The sequence below is a fragment of the Poromitra crassiceps genome (assembly GCF_964638095.1).
Source record: "Poromitra crassiceps genome assembly, chromosome: 2".
NCBI classification, from domain to species: Eukaryota; Metazoa; Chordata; class Actinopteri; order Beryciformes; family Melamphaidae; genus Poromitra; species Poromitra crassiceps.
In genome coordinates, this window is record NC_139624.1 from 58,687,460 (window position 1) to 58,710,315 (window position 22,856).

Sequence of the window (22,856 nt, forward strand, 5' to 3'; positions counted from 1 at the left end):
TGAATATGTTTGAATGTGTTCAGCGCTATGTAAAATACATTTTATTTACCTTTTCACTTTCCATCATAATTTAGTATTCTGACGAGGCATGACAGGGAGCATTGAAATGTGAACTTACCCCTTTATTTCCCTGCCAAGCAGAGGCAATGGCTCTTAATCTGTGCATCAAATGACCAGTAAATAAATACTTTTCACAGTGAATGGGAAAAGAATAAGTAAGCTCGCCACATTCACACACCTTTTGGGGCAGCGCTGATTGCTTCACGTCTCCCCATGTGCTGTGAAAATACTTTTTCATTTGTGGTTTGCTTAAACACCTTTTGAAAGCTAAGTGAAATAAATGCATTTAAGGTTTTGGAGCAATTTTGCATCGCTCAAGGCGTTCAAACAAACTAAAAGAGAACTTTCAGGTGACATTATGCACACAGTGGTTGTGAGCAGTTGATTGTTTTTCTAAAATGTGCAACTTGTTAGTTATGAGTTTAGCTATAATTTGAACACAGCCAGCTAAGAGATTTGTGCTGCAACTCCAAAAGCCTCTACATCTGTACATCTCTACATCTGCCCTAAAAATAAAGTGTGACAATAGCACCCAGATCCCCACATTCTCCACCAAAGCCTGGTATGCACAGCCTCCGCTGCAGGCAGCATCTGTTGGGAGGAGATCCCCAGCTGCTCTCTGTCCTGCTTCTCCAACACATGGCTGACCTCCACTGGCCTTCCGCTGAATATGGCCAGTCGTCTGTGAAAACCGTCCATCGATAATGGACATGTGCCACCCCACCGCTGACACGCACAGCCCACTGAGCTGATGGAAAGATCAACAGGGGCGAATGACGCAGGCTTACTTATCCGTGTCTAGTTTCTGGATACAGTTGTTTGAGCTTGTGCACACTGATTATTCTGAAATTTGAAATGCAAAGCATAACATATCATTTATTATTTTTCATTTTCATGTCCAGATCTGAGTGACTGCTGGTGAGAGTGGTGCAAGTACTTGAAGAGACATTGCAGCAGGCACCGTTGACTTAAAGGTTAGTCTCTCCTGTTCTTGTTTCCAAATGAGGCACTAAAGAACCAAACAACCCTGAGTTTTCTTCTGAAATGCCACAGGTCTGCAAGTCTTACCATTCAATGTCAAGGAGCTCAAGGGGCTTCAGACGATTTCTGAGTTAAGTCTAGGAATCTGATACACTAGACAACTTTCCAAATCTTTAACAGATTATGAAAAGACTGGAAGTATACACTAACTGACTGGTTCCTGCAGATTTTTTTGTGACGACTGAAAAACTAGGGGTCACACGCTTAACGACTACCTCAGACGAGGGACCACACACTAGGCGACTCGCAGCAACTGAACCCAACTGAAATGAAGCAAACTCACATGAAGACAAGAGCTCTCGCAGCTACTAAACATACTGGAAGCTAGGCAACTTCACCTTCAAAATAAAAACGGTAATTTATTATTGCATGACTTACAGTTACTACGGATTAAAATTGGCTTTTCGAAGGCACAGCATTGCATGTTCATTTACAACAGGTTTCTCTGCAAATGTTTTCTTTATTTCCTCTTTGGACTTGGGGCATTTCGGATCACACAAAAAATGTTGCAACCGTACTTTAAAATTTTATTTTGAAGGTTATCTGGGTTGGTACCAATAGATGCCTTAGGGCATGTGTCCACATAGCTTTTTTCAGTGTCTTTTTGGTGTGGAAAATGTGCTGCCGGGAGCACTTTTTGTGAGGAGAAAAAGTGGATGCTAACGTACCTGCTGCTAGTTCACTAACCAGCTGTTAGCACTTCTAGGCTGTTAGCACACTAACGTTACTAACTTTAAGCATACAGTGTTGTAGAACAAGCAAGGCTTATACATGTCCGGTATAACGTTAATCCATACTGCCTTTATGGTCACTGTAGTAGGCCACCTAACATAAATTCAATGATTGGCCTGCAACGTCCTATTACTCCATCGCCACTTTGACTTTCTCTACTCTACATGTATATGTTGTTGCTATGGATGGTATGGGAAAAGCGGTTCATGTTACCCAGTGCTTTTCTGAAGCTTTTGAAAGCGATCTACTCTGAGGGAAATAAACGCCGGCTGCAGCATTTTTCTGGAGCTGCCGTGTTTTGTGGACCTTGCGGATGCTTCCTGTTCCTTCTAATGAGGATAGTGCGCTGGCGCTGAGAATAAAACACTATATGGACACACAGCCTAGGTCTTCTAGTTTCATACCCGTATCTTCACTAGCTTTAAAAAGTAGCCCGCTACAGCTACAGAAAATCCAGAGCGTTGGCAGACTACTCGCAGCCCACCTGCAGTACCTCCAATGCCCACTAGTGGGTCCGCGGCCCACAATTTGGGAATCACTGGTCTATATCTACCTGAGCAGAAATAAAAAGGCATGTGGTCTGAGGAAGGTATTTGCTCGTTGCAGGTTATATTGAGGCTGTTTGGTGAGCATTGGGAACATTAAAAGTCCAGAGTGCACTGTATAATCTGAGAGAGGCGACACTCGGAATATATGAATAGAAATTAGTAAGAGTCTGCTTTGACCCTCGGGGACTCTGGTGTTCAGAGAGGACCAATTTATGAAGTCGCCCAATGTTCGGATGTACCAAGGAACTGGTATGGAAAACATAAGCCATCCAAATCACAGAGCGGTCAACTACTGTATGCAAATTGTCCAGTGGCGGCACAGCCATTGTCTTCATGGTGTGACCGTGGCTCGCTTATGTGCTGAATAATGGCATATTGATTTGACTGTATCTCGGAGGCACAAACAGAATACAGTACATACAGCTGTCGATGTACAAGCTGCGTTATCGGGAGAAAAAGAAAACAAGATTAATCATGTGTCCATGCTGAATACTAAGTACAGAAGAAGACTTGGAACATCTCTTCTCATCAACACATAACAACACATGGTGAAGACCCTGTAGTTTGAGCAAAGCAATCCAATTTGTCAAAGACAAGTTCGCACCGTGCTGTTAATGCTCAGAAAAAATAATTAGTTGCTAATGCAATCCCCTGGTGGTAGCTTGCAGCTTGTAAGTAATCGTTTTTTTTCTTTCTCCTGTTGTTTTATGCACTATTTTGAAGACGGTATGCATGTGTAACCACTGTATAAAAGCCAAAATACCCAAGAGAACAATGTTGTACCCTGAATCACCATCCTTCTTTTTAAGAGTGCAACAATGAAAACAATCACTTACCTTATTTTGATATTACAGTATATTGCTGGGCTGACATGAGCAAAGAAGCTTGTTTCCATGTTTCCCCCACCTCGCCCCACCTTACTGTGTGTGTCACCCAATGAATGTGAGTCCTCGTGACTCCCAAGTGGTAGCGAGTAGGTTGGTTAAACTCACTCCCCAGTATAAAGGCCTGTTAACCATGCTCCGCCAATAGAGGTGCCCTTTGGAAGCGGGAGGTCGGTGGATCGAATCCCGCGCCACCCCTGGGCAAGCCCCTAACATGGGTTGCTGCCAGGACTGTCTACACCATTGATACTCAACTTGCGGCCCGTGGGCCACATGCGGCCCGCGATGGATTTTTTTTTTTTTTTTTTTTACAGTGCACCTGAACACAACATGCAAGATACCCGCTGAATACGTGTCCAAATGTTCATGTAATTCTGGCCAATACTCCACTTCTGTTATAGCATTTCAGTCTGGAATAAGGAATATCTTTCAATAATCTATGATTTAGCTGCTAAATTGTCAAATACCGCCGTCTGCTCGCTACCCAGGCACTTATCTATGTACTTTTTTTTTTCCATATTTTATTTTAGATTTTTCATAACAATAACAAGACAAAGAAACATGCTCAGACACACACATATACACACACAAAAACAAACCAACAAAACAAAAAACATAAGGTACATAGCTACCAGCCGCATAATGTGCTTATGTGCTCATGAGAAATGTGCCTGAGATCCCATGCAAGGGGTCCATGAGAGACCAGTCAGGCGAGTCATCCGTCACCTCTAACCTCATCAAGGTAGGCTAAGAACAGATCCCAAATGGTTGAAAACTTATGAAGTGAATTGGTCCTCAGGAACCTAAGTCTCTCCATCCTTATAACAGAGGTCATGTCCGCCAACCACAATTGGAAAGAAGGTGAAGAGGAGGACTTCCATTCCTTCAAAATAAGTTTTTTGGCAACAATTGTCCCTGTCAGAGACTGCTGCACAGCTGTAGGGAAGTTCAGAGAGGACTCCGAGCAGCCGAAGATGGCGAGTTCTGCTTCCAAAATTCTGTTAGTGAAGGGCAGAACCAGAAGGCATGGGACAGAGTACCCTCCGAGACCTGACACCTGTCACACAGTGGCGAGACACTTATGTATGTACTTAACCTAACTAACCTAACCTAACTAACTATCCGGTGTGCACAACATTGTCAGACTAAACTCTGGCTGACACCCCAAAAACCTCCAATCCGATACAGAAAAATGTATATTGTTTGTTTATTAATTGGCCCCTGGCCTTCTATCATTTCACGAAAGTGGCCCCCGGGCAAAGCAAGTTGAGTATCCCTGGTCTACACAATGCAGGTTACATGTGCATCTGTAAAAATAAAACTAATAGCAGACTGCACACCTCATTGATCAACCTCAAGGGTTTGAGTTAAATAAAAAGAGAAAAAAAGAAGAATTAAGATAAGGCTTTAATTGAAATGGTAAATTAAAGAAGAGCATAGTTATCAGAGCGTGCATTTTCCAATATAGCAAAGCAATGAATTAATCGTAATTAATGCAAAATGGAGGCTTGTGGTTTTTGATATAACCTCGTATTTGACCATAGATTTAAATCTGCATAATGCTCCCTGTGCTGTCAGACTCTATACTTATATGTTCAAGCCTCTATCCAAGCCCACACTGATGGTTCAGGCAGGGTTCAGTGACTACTTACCCAGGCATTGTGAGGGATTCTGGCCTTGTTAAATCCTATTTTGTTTCCTGAGCGCCGAGCTCGGCCTCTGGGCGCGTGAGGGTGGAGGACCAAGCCGACCGGGGACCCGAAGAGCAGTCCAATTTTTCATCCTTATTGCCCGTGACATATCTAAAGTGGCAGAGCGTCGTCCATGGAGAGACAGAGGAAGAGAGAGAGAGAGAGAGAGAGAGAGAGAGAGAGATGCAACTCAAATGAACAGTGTGGCGCGTGTCTCTACGTCCTGCAGTCGTGAACGCCCCGCCCCCCCGCCCCCTTCCTTGCTAAAACAATGCAATTCACCACCGTCCATTAGGGCAGACGAGGTTAAACTAAAGGAGTCCCGGGACTTCCTGGCTCTCTGCCTTTGGGCTAGTTCAGCCAGAGAGTAAGTGCATGTTTGAAGCTTACAAACAGAGAATCAAGACTGCATTACCGTCCAGCTTAATACATGGCACAGCTTAATACATGGCACAGGCTCAATTAAGCTGTTACAGTGAGACCACTTTTGGAACATGATTTCTTCTTCTTGTATGCATATAATGTCTCTCGTCTTAACTGTCATGAAAAATGGAGGCAGTTAGTATCCAGGTCCCTTTTCTGGACCCCAAATCACTCTCAATTTCACGCCTTGATTGCCTTTCTGCAATTGTATCCGGGCTAGTGTGGGTCGGGAGGGTAATTCATAATTTAGACGAGGTCCCTACACAATAGTCCTGTGTGAATTGCACTTTTGTCTCCTAATGATAGGAGAAAGTGAGGCTCAGTCGGGGAAAAAGGGGAAATCTTGTCGTTTAATTCAAATCGCCCGACGGGGGAGGTTTCTCTACACAACCCCCCCCCCCCCCCCCCCCCCCCCCTCAGAAGCAGGCAGTGCTTCTGAATTGAATGAATCAGAGCGGTTCTCTCATATGCAGGCAGTGTAGTCATGGAGGGTTCTCTCATATGCAGGCAGTGTAGTCATGGAGGGTTCTCTCATATGCAGGCAGTGTAGTGATGGAGGGTTCTCTCATATGCAGGCAATGTAGTGATGGAGGGTTCTCTCATATGCAGGCAGTGTAGTGATGGAGGGTTCTCTCATATGCAGGCAGTGTAGTGATGGAGGGTTCTCTCATATGCAGGCAGTGTAGTGATGGAGGGCCGCCAAGGGCGTCGTCAAGGTGACTCCTTGGGACGGGGGAGGGGGTCGTGTCTTCGGAGGCAACGTGACTGGGGTCGGGAAGGGGGGGGGTGTTCTTCAGAGCCATTGCCACTCCGCTTCCCTTTCACTTCCGTTCCCACGGTTCAGATTAAGATCTCTTGTTGTAATTATTGCTCTGTGAGGCGGCCTAATTCTGCCAAGTCGATAGCATCACACCCGCCAGGTGCTCTAGAGGGTATCTGGCACCAGCTGTTCATGTCCTCTACATGTTCCAGTGGGCTGCAGTGGATGGTAATGGCACTGTTATGTGATACATGTCTGTTGATCGGCTGGCTTCTGGAGTGCTGCCAGTGCTCCCCGCTTCCAGATCTCCATCACGCCATTAACCACAGAAAGTCCAAGAAAAAGAAAAATGCAAGGAGGAAAAAGACCTGTACTGTACCCCAGACACATACCCCTCGGGTACGTGTCTGGGATTTTTAACACCTGGGGCCAAATGTATAAAACTCTGTGTAGATTTAGGTGTCAAAATCTGTGTAGCTCTAAATAAAATGTCATCCAATTAGTGGGACTCAGACAGATGTGTACTGGTACGCACATTCTCATGGCCCGTGGATTTTTATACATCGCAGCACACTTTTGGGGCTTTATACATTTGGCCCCTGATGTACAATGAGGCATCAATCATCCCCCACAGTCCAATGAAACATCTGGCTAGCTGCCTCCCCCCACAATACAGGTGCTTGACAAACACATGAGCATCGTGCTGCCATGTACTGTACTATCTGTTGTGTACAGCAGCAAGGCATGGATGCTTTCATCAGCACACAATGCACATACAGTATATCCATCCAAATAACTTTCGTTGAAGGTGACAGAAATATTAGGTTATTCAGTTCATACAGTACGTATCTCAAACAACCAGTTTTTATGCCAAAAGGTAAAAGAAGAGGACGCACATATGAAGCCTGTAGTAGCACTCTGCTACTAACTGACAAAATACAATCTAGCCATATAGTAAATTATCTAGGTTAGCTAGTTAGCCTATGTAGCTACTTCAAACTAGCCATATGAGACAATAATTATCTAGGTTTGCTAGTTAGCTAGCCTGCTGTTTCCAGTTATTATCATTTATATTTTGAGCTGTTCTTCTTGGCCATTCAGGTTTGCCAGTTAGCTATAACTTGTGGTCCAAAAAGCTGTGGATTAGCTATTTCTGCCTCAGCAGCTCTGCCTCCAAGAAATTATTGTGTAACTCAATTGTGTAACCCAATCTGTTCAACACATTATGGACACTCATAGTTATGGAAATCTGTGATCGAAGTTTCATCCAAAATTATTATTTTTTCTGATCCGAAAAATGATCTGATCTGTGACTCAAAACTGTGATACGATCCAAACCGTGAGTTTTGTGATCTGTTGCACCCCTACTGGTTGTGGTGTGTGTTTGTGCAGGGTTTGTGTGTGTGTGTGTGTGTACATGCACTTGCGCACGTGCATGTGTGTGTGTGGGGTGCGTGTGTGTCTGGTTGTGGTGTGTGTGTAAGCTTGCGGTGTGTGAAGTGTGTGTTGGACTTTTATTCTGGGCTATCTGTGAAGTGTGTGTTGGATTTTATTGTGAAGGGCGGTGTGTGTGTGTGTGTGTGTGTGTGTGTGATCACTGATGATGTCACTGATGCTTATCACTGATGATGTCACAATCTCTATGCATTAAGTGACATCATCACTTGACATCAGTCACTGGACGTTGTCATTGTGGCATTCACCAGTGATTTATGACATCACTGATGACATCACTTATTGTTATTGATAAGGGTCCTTACATACTGAGAGCGTTTTTTTCATGTGATTAATTTGCATGTCAATAATATTTTTCGAACCTATATCAGTCAATGCAACCGTGCATACCAACGGTGAAGTTTCGCTGAGCGTTGCATCTGTTGCTGTGATTGACAGGTGGGTCAAAATTCGCATCGCAATTTCGTGCTGTATATTCACATCGCTCCTGGTGTGTAACAGCCTTAAAGGGCAGTGTTTACTACTATAGTACTATGTTCTGAGCATGCTGAGTTGAGCAAATGTGGATCGCCGCACTGTGGAACGCCATCCTAATAGTAGTATGATTTTTATTGGGGGCCAAGGCGTGGGTCTGTCCGTATGTCTGTCCGTCTGTATGTATGTCTGTCCCCCGAAAGAAAGAAAGAACGAACGAAAGAGGCCAGGTGAGGTTATACAGTAAAATGGACGACTTGCTCATAGCCCAGCGAATAAAGCCTGAATCTGCGGCAACAACTTAGAGCATCGACCAAGCCCACGCCACTGAGTCCAATAACGCTGCGTTATTACACTGTGTTGTGTTTTATCACAAGCTGACGCTCAGAAATGATCCTCGTTGGTTAACTTTTCAGCCTGCTAAAGCGTGAATTATGCCAGACGTATGGAGGACTGTCGCACGGAAATGAGAAACACAGAATCCTGACAAGAAAACATTTGGAGCTTTTATACTCTGTGCGGAGTGACCGTTATTTTGAAAATCTCCACCATGTCCACACATCCGCCACTGCATACTGTAGAGTGTGAATTATACCTGGCTGACGCATCCGCGAGGACTGCGAGTGTCCGTGTGGCCAAGTGACGTCAAATCAGCAAACACGCCCCTCCGCAAGTCTCCTCCCATGTGGCGTGTTTTTGCCTGGCCGTGCACACCCCAAATTTTCTAACTACGCATACGCGGCCTGGCAGACAAAGTGGAGTTTAAAAAAATAATGGTCACTTCCGTGAGGAGAGAAGCTCAAAACAATTTCTCAGTCAGGATTCGGTGTCTCTCATTTCCATGCGACAGGCCATACAGCTAGTATAATTCTAGCCTCAACGCGAGACTCAGCAGTCATTCTTCCTCCTTCGTCTCGGATGAATATATCCACTGGGAGGTCGGCTCAAATGGCTTCATGCGATATACACGTTATCAATCACAATAAAACTGTACCTACTGTACCTCCAACACAATGTTGTTATCCAACCCAACGGGGCCAAGGTACTCCAAAATATTCCATAGTTTCCAATACCGAGACATTATTCACATGCCGGATGCTCAAAATTCTAAACTGCAGTACACCCTCACAACCACTGAGCACTGAACCAATATATCCAGCGCTGTGGAGCAGTTGAGACCCAAAATGACAGCCGAAGAAGGCTGTGTCTGAGCTAAAAACTTTGGCACTGGCTGTTGAATAATGTCTCGGTATTGGAAACTACAGAGTATTTTGGAGTACCTTGGCCCCGTTGGGTTGGATAACAACATTGTGTCGGAGGTAGGTACAGTTTTATTGTGATTGATAACGTGTATATGGCATGAAGCCATTTGAGCTGACCTCCCAGTGGATATAGGGGCAGCGCATCCGAGACGAATAAGGAAGAATGATTGAGGAGTCTCGCGTTGAGGGTAGCATAATTCCAGCTTAGTTAGAAAATTTGGGATGTGCACGGCCAGGCGAAAACTCGCCGCACGGGAGCGTCGCAAAGGGCCGTGTCTGCTGGTGTGACGCCCCTTGGCCGCACCGACACTTGCGACCGTGGCGGATACGTCAAGTAAAATTTGCGCTCAAGGCCAATGCTTTAGATCAGGGGTGCCCACACTTTTTCAGCTTGCGAGCTACTTTTAAAATGACCAAGTCAAAGTGAGCTACCAAGCATATTTATTTATATATATATACACTGAGTATACAGTGGAAAACAGTGGAACAGTGGAAAAACAGTGGAAAAACAGTGGAAACAGTGGAAAAACAGTGGAAAAACAGTGGAAACAGTGGAAAAACAGTGGAAACAGTGGAAAAACAGTAAAAAAAAAAAAAAAAAAAAAAAAAAAATTCTTCTTCCTCAATGCCATGCGATCGACCACACTACCTTCGCGATCGACCGGTCGATCGCGATCGACGTATTGGGCACCCCTGCTTTAGATACAGCAGAGAACAGACCCACTCGGCATTGCAAACAAACAAGTTATGTTTTACAGGAGGAAAGGCTGTTTTTCTGGGTAACTAGATTTACTTCAGGCTGCGTGACCTAATTGCCCTCACTTGGCAATGGAGTAGGATTATTAGTTTGGTCGACTCTGTCATGAGGTAAAGCAATACAGGGCATAAATAGCCACAAATGTGTGTGTCTAGATAAGGGAGAAGTTCCCTTCATGATCCAGCTCAAAGCAGCTTAAGAAAACGAGTGTGTCTGATCTTATAGAAAGGGACATCAATACTTTCCCTCTAATTGTAATGGAATGTCAGGCAATTAATAACATGGTAATGCCTTCCAGTGCTTCTGTCATCCCTGGCAATGAATGTACTGTAGGTTTGTGAGTTTGTGTGCGAGTGTGTGTGGATTGCTGATCGTATGTGGTTGTGTGTGTGTGCAAACGTGCACACGTGAGCACGTATACGTCAGTGTGTGCGTCTGGTGTGCGTTTGTGTGTGAGTGTATGTGGATGTGTGATCGTATATGTGTGTGTGTGTTTGTGTGTGTGTCAAGTCAAGTCAAGTCAAGTTTATTTATATAGCCCTAATTCACAAGCATGTCTCAGAGGGCTTCACAGAAAGTATGTCTATCTGATTCTAGCTAACACACAGTAACAAGAATATACAGAATAAAGATAACATTTGAACATTTGAAGAAAGCAGGAGAGTGGAGGAGGGAGGGAGAGGGAGGAGGGAGGGGAGGGGGGAGGTGGGGAGAAAATAGGAAATGTGGAGGAGGAGAGAACAGAGGAGGAGAGATGAGGGTGCAGGGGAGGGAGAGCCAGGGTAGGGGTAGGGTCTAGGGTTGGGGGAGGGGAGGGAGTAGGATACGGGCCCGGATTAGGGCGAGGGTGGGGAGAAATGGGAAATGTGGAGGAGGAGAGAACAGAGAAGGAGAGGGTGCAGGGGAGGGAGAGCAGGGGGAATGTGAGAGGGAGGAGAGGGCAGAGAGGAGGAGAGAACAGAGAAGGAGAGGTGGGAGGGCGCAGGGGAAGGAGAGCAGTGGGAATGTGAGAGAGGGGAGAGGACAGAGAGGAGGAGAGAACAGAGAAGGAGAGGTGGAAGGGTACAGGGGAGGTAGAGTAGAGGTAGGGTCTAGGGTGGAGGGAGGGAGTAGGATACGGGCCCGGATTAGGGCGAGGGTGGGGAGAAAATGGGAAATGTGGAGGAGGAGAGAACAGAGAAGGGGAGGTGGGAGGGTGCAGGGGAAGGAGAGCAGGGGGAATGTGAGAGAGGGGGGAGGACAGAGAGTAGAGGTAGGGTCTAGGGTGGAGGGAGGGAGTAGGATACGGGCCCGGATTAGGGCGAGGGTGGGGGGAAAATGGGAAATGTGGAGGAGGAGAAAACAGAGAAGGAGAGGTGGGAGGGTGCAGGGGAAGGAGAGCAGGGGGAATGTGAGAGAGGGGGGAGGACAGAGAGGCAGAGAAGGAGAGGTGGGAGGGTGCAGGGGAAGGAGAGCAGGGGGAATGTGAGAGAAGGGAGAGCAGGAAGTGGCAGGGATTCAGGAAAATAGGGGAGAAGAGGAGAAGGAGCAGAGGGGGGGAGATGAGGAGAGAGCAGGAGAAGGGAGGGGGGGGCGGTGGGATGTGGGGGAGGAAAGAGCATGGAAAGAGAGTGGGGGAGGAAAGAGCATGGAAAGAGAGGAGAACAAGAAGGGGGAAGAAGGGAAGAAGCGGGGGAAGGGGGAAAGAGAGGGGGGGGGGAGAAGATCAGACAACTGACTACTCTAAGCATTAACCAGAGCTAACTGGGACATAGTATCTAGCTAATCTACAGCCTAATCTGGCCTATCCTACCCTGCTCTAGTCTGATTTTAGCCTGAACACTAACAGGTCAGCCTTAGGCTGTAGCTAATCTATCGCCTACCTAAGCTGTTCTAAACCAACCGGCAGCCCTCGACCAGTGATGAAGAGCACCGATGCCCCCCGACCCGGCCCCCGCCCACATAGGGCGTGGGAGGGAAGGCCAGGCCGGGACACAGCGGCACCCCCTCACCCCCAGTGAACGCAAGAAAACCTTTCCACCATATGGATCGCCGCATGGATTGCCCCAGTGACTTGGCTGAGGAGGAACCTTGTGAGGTCGTTGTGCTAGGGGCCAATTGCTGCGGCCCGGACGGACCCAGCCCCCACGCGACCCGCCCCCCCAGCCCCCAGCCACCAGCATAGTGACTGAGAGCGTGAGAGCAGGCCACGCGGGGGACGGGCCCACCCAGGCCACAGCAGCGGACCCCCATCTGGGGACTCCCCTCCGAGACAGGCCGAGAGATGCCGGGCTAAACCATGCACAGAGTTTCCGATAATGAAACTCTGTGAATGGTTTATTATGGAAATAAAATGTACAAGAGAACAGAAAATTGAAAATGTAAAAAAGAGTCCAACAGAAGGGATATAAAAATGTAATTTTTAAATTATCCTAAGATCAGGGAAGGGAGTTGAAATCTAAAAAGTAGAGTCCAAAAAGAAATAGAAAATGCAGTCTTTAAGTGTTCGTAGGTTTAGAGAATACTAGTTAATTAGCTAGGTGACAAAAAGGGGTAACAAGATTGGGAGTTCCATGAGGATGATCTGAGGAATCCATGAGTCCGCGTTGGTGACATGGATTAAGAGGAGGGGAGGGGAGGATAGGAGTCGGAGGTGATGATTAAGAGGAGGGGAGGATAGGAGTTGGAGGTGATGATGAGGCGGCGGGGGGGGGGGGGGCTGGGGGGGCGCCCCCCCCTTCCCTTAGGCAAGCAGGTGACCAGGATGATGAGGATAGGGGTCGGTGATGGTGATGAGCCCGGGGTGTCAGACAGTAGAAGGAGTAGTGGGTAGATGGCCTAGAGTGACGGCAGGTGGCTAGGGCGATGACGGCCGGACCTAGGGCTGCAGCGGTGGGGTGTATGTCAGGCCAATGAAGGACACCTGAGGGGGAGAGAGAGAAGAGAGCGGGGGAATCTGCGCAGAGGTGGAACTAACTCTATAGACAACAATAAAATTAGGTCAAATCAAAATTTATTAGGATTATTTAGGATGACTAATATTATACTGCTAATTCAGGTCTAGGTAGTCTAGGTCTAAGTTTATACTGATACTGCTGGCTTGAGATAGCCCGCTCAGCAGTTCAGGACTAAGTTTATTCATCAGCTATTTGATATTATAACCGAGCTACTGGATCGGCTGATGCCATATTATTAAATTAGGTCAAGTCTAAGTTTATATTGATACTGCTGGCTTGTGATAGCCCGCTCAGCAGTTCAGGACTAAGTTTATTCACCAGCTATTTGAATTTATATCTGAGCTATTGGATCGGCTGATGCCATATTATTAAATTAAATTAGGTCAAGTCTAAGTTTATACTGATACTGCTGGCTTGAGATAGCCCGCTCAGCAGTTCAGGACTAAGTTTATTCACCAGCTATTTGATTTTATATCTGAGCTACTGGATCGGCTGATGCCATATTATTAAATTAGGTCCAGTCTAAATTTATACTGATACTGCTGGCTTGAGATAGCCCGCTCAGCAGTTCAGGACTAAGTTTATTCACCAACTATTTGATTTTCTATCTAGGCTACTGGGTCGACTGATGCCATATTATTTAAATTAGGTCAAGTCTAAGTTTATACTGATATTGCTGGCTTGAGACAGCCCGCTCAGCAATTCAGGATTGTATGTACTCAAGAGCTAATAAATATTTCTAGAGAATGACATCATCAAACATAACCATCAAGCACAACCAAATGATTGGGAGAATAAATGGGTTTTGAGTCTAGTTTTGAAGATTTCAATGGAGCCAGCTTCCCTAACTGACAGAGGAAGCTGGTTCCAGAGATATGGAGCACGGTAAGAAAATGCTCTGCTACCTGCTGATTTTTTCTTAATTTTAGGGACGGTAAGATAATTACCGTCCTGTGAGCGGAGAGTACGCGTGGGAACATAAGGAATGATTAGCTCAGATAAGTACGGAGGTGCGAGCCCGTGCAAAGATTTATAGGTTAACAGAAGCACCTTAAAGTCTGATCTGGCCTGAATTGGGAGCCAGTGGAGGGAGATTAAGACCGGAGTTATATGATCAAACTTCTTAGTTCTAGTTAGAATTCTAGCAGCGGCGTTTTGCACGAGTTGTAATTTATTTGTGCTACAAAGTGGAAGGCCAGAGAATAGGACATTACAGTAATCAAGTCTAGATGAAACAAAGGCGTGTATTAAGGTTTCGGCATCCGTTGCATTTAGCAAGGGACGGATCTTTGAGATATTGCGAAGATGAAAGAAAGCTATTTTAGTGATGTCCTTAATGTGAGCATCGAATGACAGAGTAGGATCAAAGGTAACACCTAGGTTTTTCACCTTTGAGTTTGGAGTAATTACGCAGTTCTCAATGTTCAGACTAAGATCAGTGAGAAATGGAAGTTGGGTTTTTGGGCCAACAACTAGTAGTTCAGTTTTGTTGGCGTTTAGTCATAAGAAATTATTTGACATCCAATCTGTAACAGCGATTAAGCAGGATTCAAGATTAGCGAGTTTAGAGCGATCGTCTGGTCTAATTGGTATATAAATTTGGGTATCGTCGGCATAACAGTGGAAGTTAATGCCATATCTACGGAAAATTTCGCCAAGAGGCAGTAAGTAAACTCCAAAGAGTAAGGGACCCAGGACTGATCCCTGCGGTACACCAAACTTCACTGAGGAGAATGTGGACATAATATTTTTATATGAGACACAGTGTGTCCTATCAGACAAATATGACTTTAGCCAGGATAGGGCAGTGCCCCGGATACCTACGTAGTTAGATAAGCGGTCTAGGAGGATCTTATGATCGATTGTATCGAAGGCTGCGCTTAAGTCTAATAAAATGAGAAGAGAGGAGAAATTAGAGTCGGACGCGAGGAGAAGGTCATTGGTTACTTTTGTAAGAGCAGTTTCAGTACTATGGAGTGATCTAAAACCAGATTGAAAGGGATCGAGAAGTTTATTATGCGAGAGGTAGTCAGTTAATTGTGTTGAGACTACTTTTTCAAGAACTTTAGAGAGGAAGGGGAGATTTGAGATTGGCCTGAAGTTGTTAAGAACCTCAGAATCAAGGTTTGGCTTTTTAAGTAGAGGTTTGATTACAGCAGATTTGAAGGAGGCAGGGACAATGCCAGAGGAGAGGGAGCTATTGATAATGTTAAGTAAGGGGGGGCCTAGTATTGGAAGGAGTTCCTTAATCAACTTTGCAGGGAGAGGGTCGAATAAACAGGTTGTGGATTTAGATGAAAGTACAATTTTTGAAAGTGCATTTAGGGAGATAGTCTCAAAATTCGAGAGTATAGTACTCTCGTCTAAGGTTCTAAGGACAGGGCTAGGAAAGGGGTTAGCACCCTTTGTGAGTAATAGAGAGTTGCTAATTTCATCTCTAATACAGATAATTTTACGGTTAAAGAAGTCAAGGAAGTCATTAGCTGTAAATGGAGAGTTTGTATTGGGGGATGGTTTGCGAGTAAGATTTGCGACCGTGTCAAATAAAAATTTAGGATTATTTTTATTAGTGTTAATAAGATCTGATAGGTAGGAGGCTCTTGCAGCGGAGAGCATACATTTGTATTTTAATAGGCTATCACTCCAAGCTAGTCGATAGACTTCAAGCTTGGATGATCGCCATTTACGTTCTAGTTTTCTGCATATTAGTTTTTGTGCGCGTGTATCGTCAGTATACCAAGGCGAGGGTTTTTTAGGGCGACGGATTTTAGTACGTAGAGGTGTGTGTGTGGAAACGTGCACACGTGAGCACGTATACGTCAGTGTGTGTGTCTGTTGGTGTGCATTTGTGTGTGTGAGTGTGTGTGGATGTGTGATCGTATGTGTGTGTGTGTGTGTATCCATCTGGGGGTCCTAAGCACGATATAGATTAGGGGCCCCCTCCCAGGGGCGGGGGTTTGGGGGCATCCACGCTGGAAGTACCTTTAAGTAGGGGGTGCTGTAAGGAAGGGACTCCCGGTGCTGCCCGCAAGAGCAGTGCCGAAGAAAATTTGACGTTTTTTGGACTTTTAGCCATATTTAGAGGAATATTTAATTTTAAATTAACATTAGGATTTACTGTTGTGATGTCATTATTCAGTATCTTCTCTTCTCTGCAGAACAAAGTAAACACAGCTATGTAAACACTAGTTTCAACGTGAGTCTAAGTAAACAAAACTTGTTGTGCACGCTTCACATTGTGTGGATCCTATTTTTTACCCAAGAACCACTGCGTTGAGCAAAGATCGTCCATAGAGAAGATATCCACTACACAGCACAGACTCATGCACAGAAACAGTTACTCGAGCCAAATTCAACAATTTCGAAAATTCCATCTCTTGCCACCAGGGGGTGCTGCAGCACCCAGCCATAGCGGTTGCCAGGTCAGTTAAACCAGGGGTTCCCAACCTTTTTTGTGCCAAGGACCGGTAGATACATGGGGAAAAAAGTCACGGACCGGTTGTCAATTTTAATGGTTTTAATTACATATATATTTACTCACCAGGAGCCGAGTGCACCAGCTGGGCGTACGCCTAGGTGTAACGCTACGTCCGACGTAGAACTCAAAGTTACGACTAACTTCATTTTATGACTAGTGCACCATGTAGTCTTAAGCCCTGTATGCGCTGCGCCTGGGTGTAACTTTTACGTCTGGTATGGAGCAGGCGTAAAAGTTACACCCAATGCGTACCCATACTGACTGGCAGCTGTCTCATCTTGATCTGCGCTGTCGGGACTGACAGCTCTGCGCTGTCAGTGCCGTTCAGTCATGTGATGCGGGGGAATCTTCTCCAAAAATATCGATCGATATGTGTGTGACGTTTTGGGCGCAGGACCTCCGCTCGTCGGCGGGTTTTTAAAAGCTGATGCGTCGTTAGATCTTCCCATTTCCTCCTGACTTCGTCAACTGCCCGCAGTGCGCAGTCCGCCATCGCATTCATTGCTGATTGCACTTGTGATTCTGTTTGTTTGTGTTGCCGCTGTTAAATTGAGCTGTGAGAACGTTTCTATGCTTTGAATACAACTCTATAAGTTTGAGCTGAGTTGGAGCTGTCTGTCAACTGTCTCGAGCTAGTCTGAGAGAAGTGTGTTGCTTGGCAACAAGCACGTATCCACGTGGACGCGCACGTCCGCAGCCTAAAGACCGGGCGCAGCTACGACCATGGTAAGTCAGGCTTGGTGCACTCTGTGTAAATTCAAATCACAACGTCGGGCGTAGCTAAGACCGGCGTAACAGTTAAGACCTACTTTTTTACGCCCAGCTGGTGCACTCGGCTCCAGGTGGCTACAAAGGGTAAATAACAGCCTTTTGTGTTGTACTGTATGTAGCCTACAGTATTTATGTTTTTGTTTCAAATACAAACATAAATAAACGTCAACCTATGTTTTAACTACCACACACAGCCTATAATATTATAGCCTATGTTTATTAAAAAAAAAAAAAATTGCGGGGGCCCCTGGCAACTCCCGGGGCTGTAGGCAGCCGCTTAGTTCGCGTATAGGGTGGGCCGGCTCTGTGTGTGTGCGCAAATGTACACACGTGAGCACGTATACGTCAGTGTGTGCGTCTGTTGGTGTGCATTTGTGCGGATGCTTGTGTTGGAAGGTAATCAGTCCACTGCAGCTCATGGTGTTTCTGCAGTATAGAAGCGGTAGCAAAGGAGCTTAATGTTCACACTTGTTAAGTTGGGCAAATTGTGAAATGAATCGTGAAACGTGAAGTAACCGTTTCAAGGCTGTTCATAAATCCCGAGTATTTATATTTTGAGTTTGTGTTGTGGATCATGTCTTAAAGATGATTTGCATGCTTTAATCTTTAGTATGCTACAGTACTGTATGTATGTATACATTTCAGCAAATAGTTGTGAATTTGGATCCTATGCATACACGGTGACTGTGTGATTGCATTTCTGTGTGTCTTACTGTTAGTGGCGGATCGTGACTTTGTGTGGGAGCTGCTACTGTTCCTCCCACACACACATCTCTCTCTCTGTCTCTCTCTCTGTTTCTCTGTCTTTCTCTCTCTGTTTCTCTGTCTGTGTCTCTCCCAAATCCATCAGTCTTTAACTGAACTCATTTCTTATTTCACCACCATTCTCAGCTATCCACAATGTAAAGTGTATTTTAGGTGTATTCCCAGGGAACAATCCATCTCTAGTGGAGGTTCCCCACAGTCTTGCTTCACGTAGCAGAATGCAAACATCGGCTTGCTCATCTCTATGCCTCAATCAGTCATATATCTATCATGTGGTGCTCACTGTGAATGACTACGATAGTATTCAGTCATATCCATTCCCTCCCATTCGCTATTTATATATACTGTATGCCAAACATGCTCTCCAGCCATGACGGTATTCTGTACAAAAGGTGGTGTTTACCATGAAACTTAATGTTTGCATCTCTTTAGTTAAAATTGGCTGAGTGGGCGGCAGTGTGGGCGGTGGTGTGTGTCACAATTGTGATGTCATCAGTTATGTCACTTGAGCAATTGGGATGTCATCAGTGATGCCATCAGTGATGTCACTCGAGCAATTGGGATGTCATCAGTGATGTAATAAATCCCTTTTTCTTCTTCGACTGGATGCCTTGCGGCACATTGCTGCCTCAGAGTATTACACTAATTCCAGACTTGGGGGTCCGCCCCCTTGTTAGGAAAGGATTTTTCGGTGCCGGTCCAACCTAGACAGAACTGCCCGCACCGGTCAGAAGGTGTTGACATATGTTAATACCTTTCCAGCGTGTCCAATTATTCCAGATATATGAAAAACCAATATGACAAGCAATTCTGATATTTAGAACATTATTTTATATAGAGAATATTGCATAAATCATGATACAGAGCAAGTCAAGTGATACCAATTACCCCTCAGAGATCTCCGGGTGGATTTCCAGTGGTCTTTCCTAACAGCTGATATGTAGCAGATCAAGAAAGAGACATTTGAAAACCGACCAATTCATTCTCTTGTGCGTGGGCTTATAAAGTGCATTTCCTTGGGGGCGTTGTCTTCTGGTATGGGCTGGTCTCTCCCCGAAAGCTCCTCCTCCATCTGGTGACACCCTTCACTGCTGGGCTGACATTGGTAGTTAGGCGAGCTCCCCCTCTGTCACTCCTACTTGGCAGGCGTGTTTTCTCCTCCTCCGTGGTCCGCATCACGTGACGTGGCACTTTAGCAGGAGAACACTAAACCTCACTGAATACTAGTCATCTATTAATTTTCCTAACTACCAAAACAACTGTCAATACATTTGCTAATATTACCAGCTTGATACATTTAAATTCCATATACAGCGTTATACATAGCAAAAGCTTACAACATTGCAATAATGATCCAACTGTCACAGGGCGCGCCTAGGTGAAAACCCAGCTGGATCAAGAATTCCACGGATGCAATCCAAATGGTTCCTTAATTTTTACAAGCAAACAGTCATGCATAGCAGTTTATTCAAAATAGCTGGATTTAAAATGAAAATGAAAATAAAAATAGCTAAGAAATCCTTTCAACTGACCTGAAAAAGAAGTTTTTAATTATACATGTATTTGGTTAGTTCATTAATCAAAATTGTAATGTGTACATTCCCAGAGACCAAAGCCTGGCCATCTGAGATTCGAACCCGGGACCCCTTGCACAATGTGCTGTGTCTCATCCACTGGTAGACACAGCGGAGAGCAGGCCCCATCTTCTCTGGGGGAAAGGTCAGCGTGGTGAAAACATCACTCATTAGTTTCCAAATCATATAGTGCTGTTTTCCTCCTCACATCAAGGTCGAACACGCTAACCAGTCGGCCAAGGAGACCGTCCCACAGAGAACCTATAAACTTGTAATGTTTTCCAGACCTGTACTAAACAGGGCTCAACATGAAAGCCTGTCGTAAATAGAGCATTGTTCACTTTATCAACTGGACCATTTGAACATTAACCCCCAAGGCCTGCATGTCCCCTTGCAGAGAGGAACTTTCCACTCCCCCCCTGCAACCTACAATGAAGAAACGTTTATTTCTCAATTTGAAGTGAAGTTTCCTCTCACTTGCAGCTCACCTAAGGACCTAGATGTGTATTTCAGGAACAGAACATTTAAAACATAATAAAAGATATATTTGAATTAGCAAACGATAACATCATCTCTGTAATTGCATAGTTTCACATCAGCTGGGCCTCCATGCTGAGGTATCCGCCTCCTGCTGAATCCAATCTGGGCTTAATGAGGAAATGTTTGGTTATCAATTAAAAAAATGAAGATCTTATCAGGATACCAGGGATCTAAGGAGAGAAAACCTATCACCCTCCTCAATGTTCCTCCCCCTCCGGCCACCTCGCTCTCCTATTCGACCTCCGTGTTCCCGGGCCTCTCGGCCCTCGTGCCAGCAGGCCGACCTCCCTCGCTGCTCGACGGCTTGGACTCCGTCTCCTCCTCGAACCCCCATCCCTCCCATGTAATCCTTCCTGGTTGAGGCTAGTGGCGGGAGTACAAGTAGGGAGAAGAGGACAAGTGGCGCATCATCTCCAGAGTCTCCACCCTAGGAATTGAGCGCACATAGTATTTTAAAATGTCCCTCTCGCTGATCTTGAAGGCTCTGTGACTCTGTCAAATTATAAATCACATCCCAGGAAAAATTAGGTGCTTTCTGTGAACGGCTGTGATAGGCTTTGCTCATATCCACATGAAAACTAATATAATGGATGTGCGCCCCCCCCCCCCCCCCACACACACACACACACACACACACACGCACACACACACACCATTTTCTATTCACAGGATATGCTGCACATACATACAGTACAAAAGGTAATGCTTCAAAATGACGATGCAACAACAAATTGAGCATCATCATCATCAACATCAACATACATAAAATTGCCAAAGTGACGTCTGTCTGCGATTTTGGTCACGTTTTTGGTCCCACATTGTGAGATTTGCGATGATTCTGCTCAGTAATGATGTCACTGATAATGTCACAATGTCTATGACATCATCAGTGATGTCACTCGATCACTCGATGATGTCATCAGTGATGGTCACTCGATCGCTGACCTTGAAGGCTCTGTGTGGCTGGGTAGTAAACGGGGGTTGCTAAGGTAATTAAATTACCAGGCCCTCCACGGGCAATGGTAATTACTGCCCTCTAAATCCCCACTAATCCCCCTTCTGAGTACCCTACATGCACAGACTCGGCCCAGGGCACTCCAACAGACTCCTCTATCCTGTCCCAGACAGAGCGGACCCTCCAAAAGACTACGCTGCTCCCGACTGCGAAACACGTCTCCTCGGTGGCCTTACATATGTATTGTGTGTACTCGTCTGTCTGCCTCTGTACAAGAGTGTGATACGCCACGTTCATCAGTCCCGGCGAATTCCTCTCACGTTGCTCTCCTTCTCCTCCTGTCCGAGTCAACGGGACACTCGGGTCAAAAAGGCCACTCATCTCTCCGTAAGAATGTCGTAATTACCGCTGCCGGGATGAGCGGGATGTCACCTCTGCAAGCAGCAGCGCCCGGCGACTGCTGTTGTATGCATGTTCCCTGCATGTTGATTGGTCTCTTGCTCAAACAACAGGAGATATCTAAACGTCTTGTCAGTTTTACATTCAAACAAAAATACCAATCTGTTGCAGGGAAAGAGGAGCCAGTTAATTGTGAGGCCATTTACACCTGGCACTAACATGTATTTTCTGTGATCAGATCACAATCCGTCCTCAATGTGTCTTGGGGCGTTTACAGCTGTTATTTCAAGTGGTCAAGCACTATCTGATTGCAATGTTAGTGGCAGGTGTAAATGGCCAAGTCTCCCGATGGAAGTTTGATGACTCCGGTGTAGAGTTTCAGGTCCCGTGCTTTGTGAAGTAGCCAAATAATGTGCTAGAGGTGTCAGCAATGCTTTGTGAAGTAGCCAGATAATGTGCTAGGGGTGTCAGCAATGCTTTGTGAAGTAGCCAGATAATGTGCTAGGGGTGTCAGCAATGCTTTGTGAAGTAGCCAGATAATGTGCTAGGGGTGTCAGCAATGCTTTGTTAAGTAGCCAGATAATGTGTTAGGGGTGTCAGCAATGCTTTGTGAAGTAGCCAGATAATGTGCTAGAGGTGTCAGTAATGCTTTGTTAAGTAGTCAGATAATGTGTTAGGGGTGTCAGCAATGCTTTGTGAAGTAGCCAGATAATGTGCTAGAGGTGTCAGCAATGTGAAAATGGAAAGTTTTGGGGGAAATAACAAGCTCTTCATTCTTCCTCTTCTGTGCTTGTCACCTCAGCCAAACATCTGTGTGACATCAGTGGCGCTGGCAAGTGTTACTGACCCTAGCAGGTGTTGTGTGTAGAAGTGTGTGTGTTTGTGTCTGCGCATGAATGTGTCTGTCTGTGTTGTGTTTGAGTGTTTTTGGGGATGTGGGCGTGGGATTGGGGGTTGCATACAGTGATCTGCAGCATGCATGCGAGTGAGAGCAGCCAAGTCGCCGTGAAAGGAGCACCTGTGTGCGTTGAAAAGACTTATCTGAATAGCTCCATATCCCAACAGCCTCTTATCCACCGATAAAGCTGTCAGTGATTCGCAGCAGCTTCCTGCCTGTGGCGGAGAGAGAGGAAGAGACAGAAGCAGAGAGAGAGGGAATGAGAACATCAGCTGTAATTAGGGCTACTTTTCTCCGTTTGGAAGTAGGTGTCTCTATCTTCCAGAGAGAATTACTATTGAAAACGCTGGGTAGGTCAAAGCAATACAACTTGAACTCATTGAACGGGCAATAAGTCTGATTTTTGCTTCCCCTTAGGACAGAATGCCAATAATATATCTGTGGAGGGTTAGG

At 45.5% G+C, this 22,856-nt stretch overlaps 1 protein-coding gene across 1 annotated transcript in view; it reads left to right on the forward strand.

Moving 5' to 3' along the window:
- Positions 1-962: 962 nt before the first annotated feature.
- The window catches only part of syt1a (synaptotagmin Ia), a gene marked incomplete at its 3' end in the record, with an annotated part of 278,817 nt that continues 256,923 nt past the window's right edge, over positions 963-22,856 (forward strand). The window contains exon 1 of the mRNA XM_083632089.1: positions 963-1,034. The remainder of the gene's footprint in view (positions 1,035-22,856) is intronic.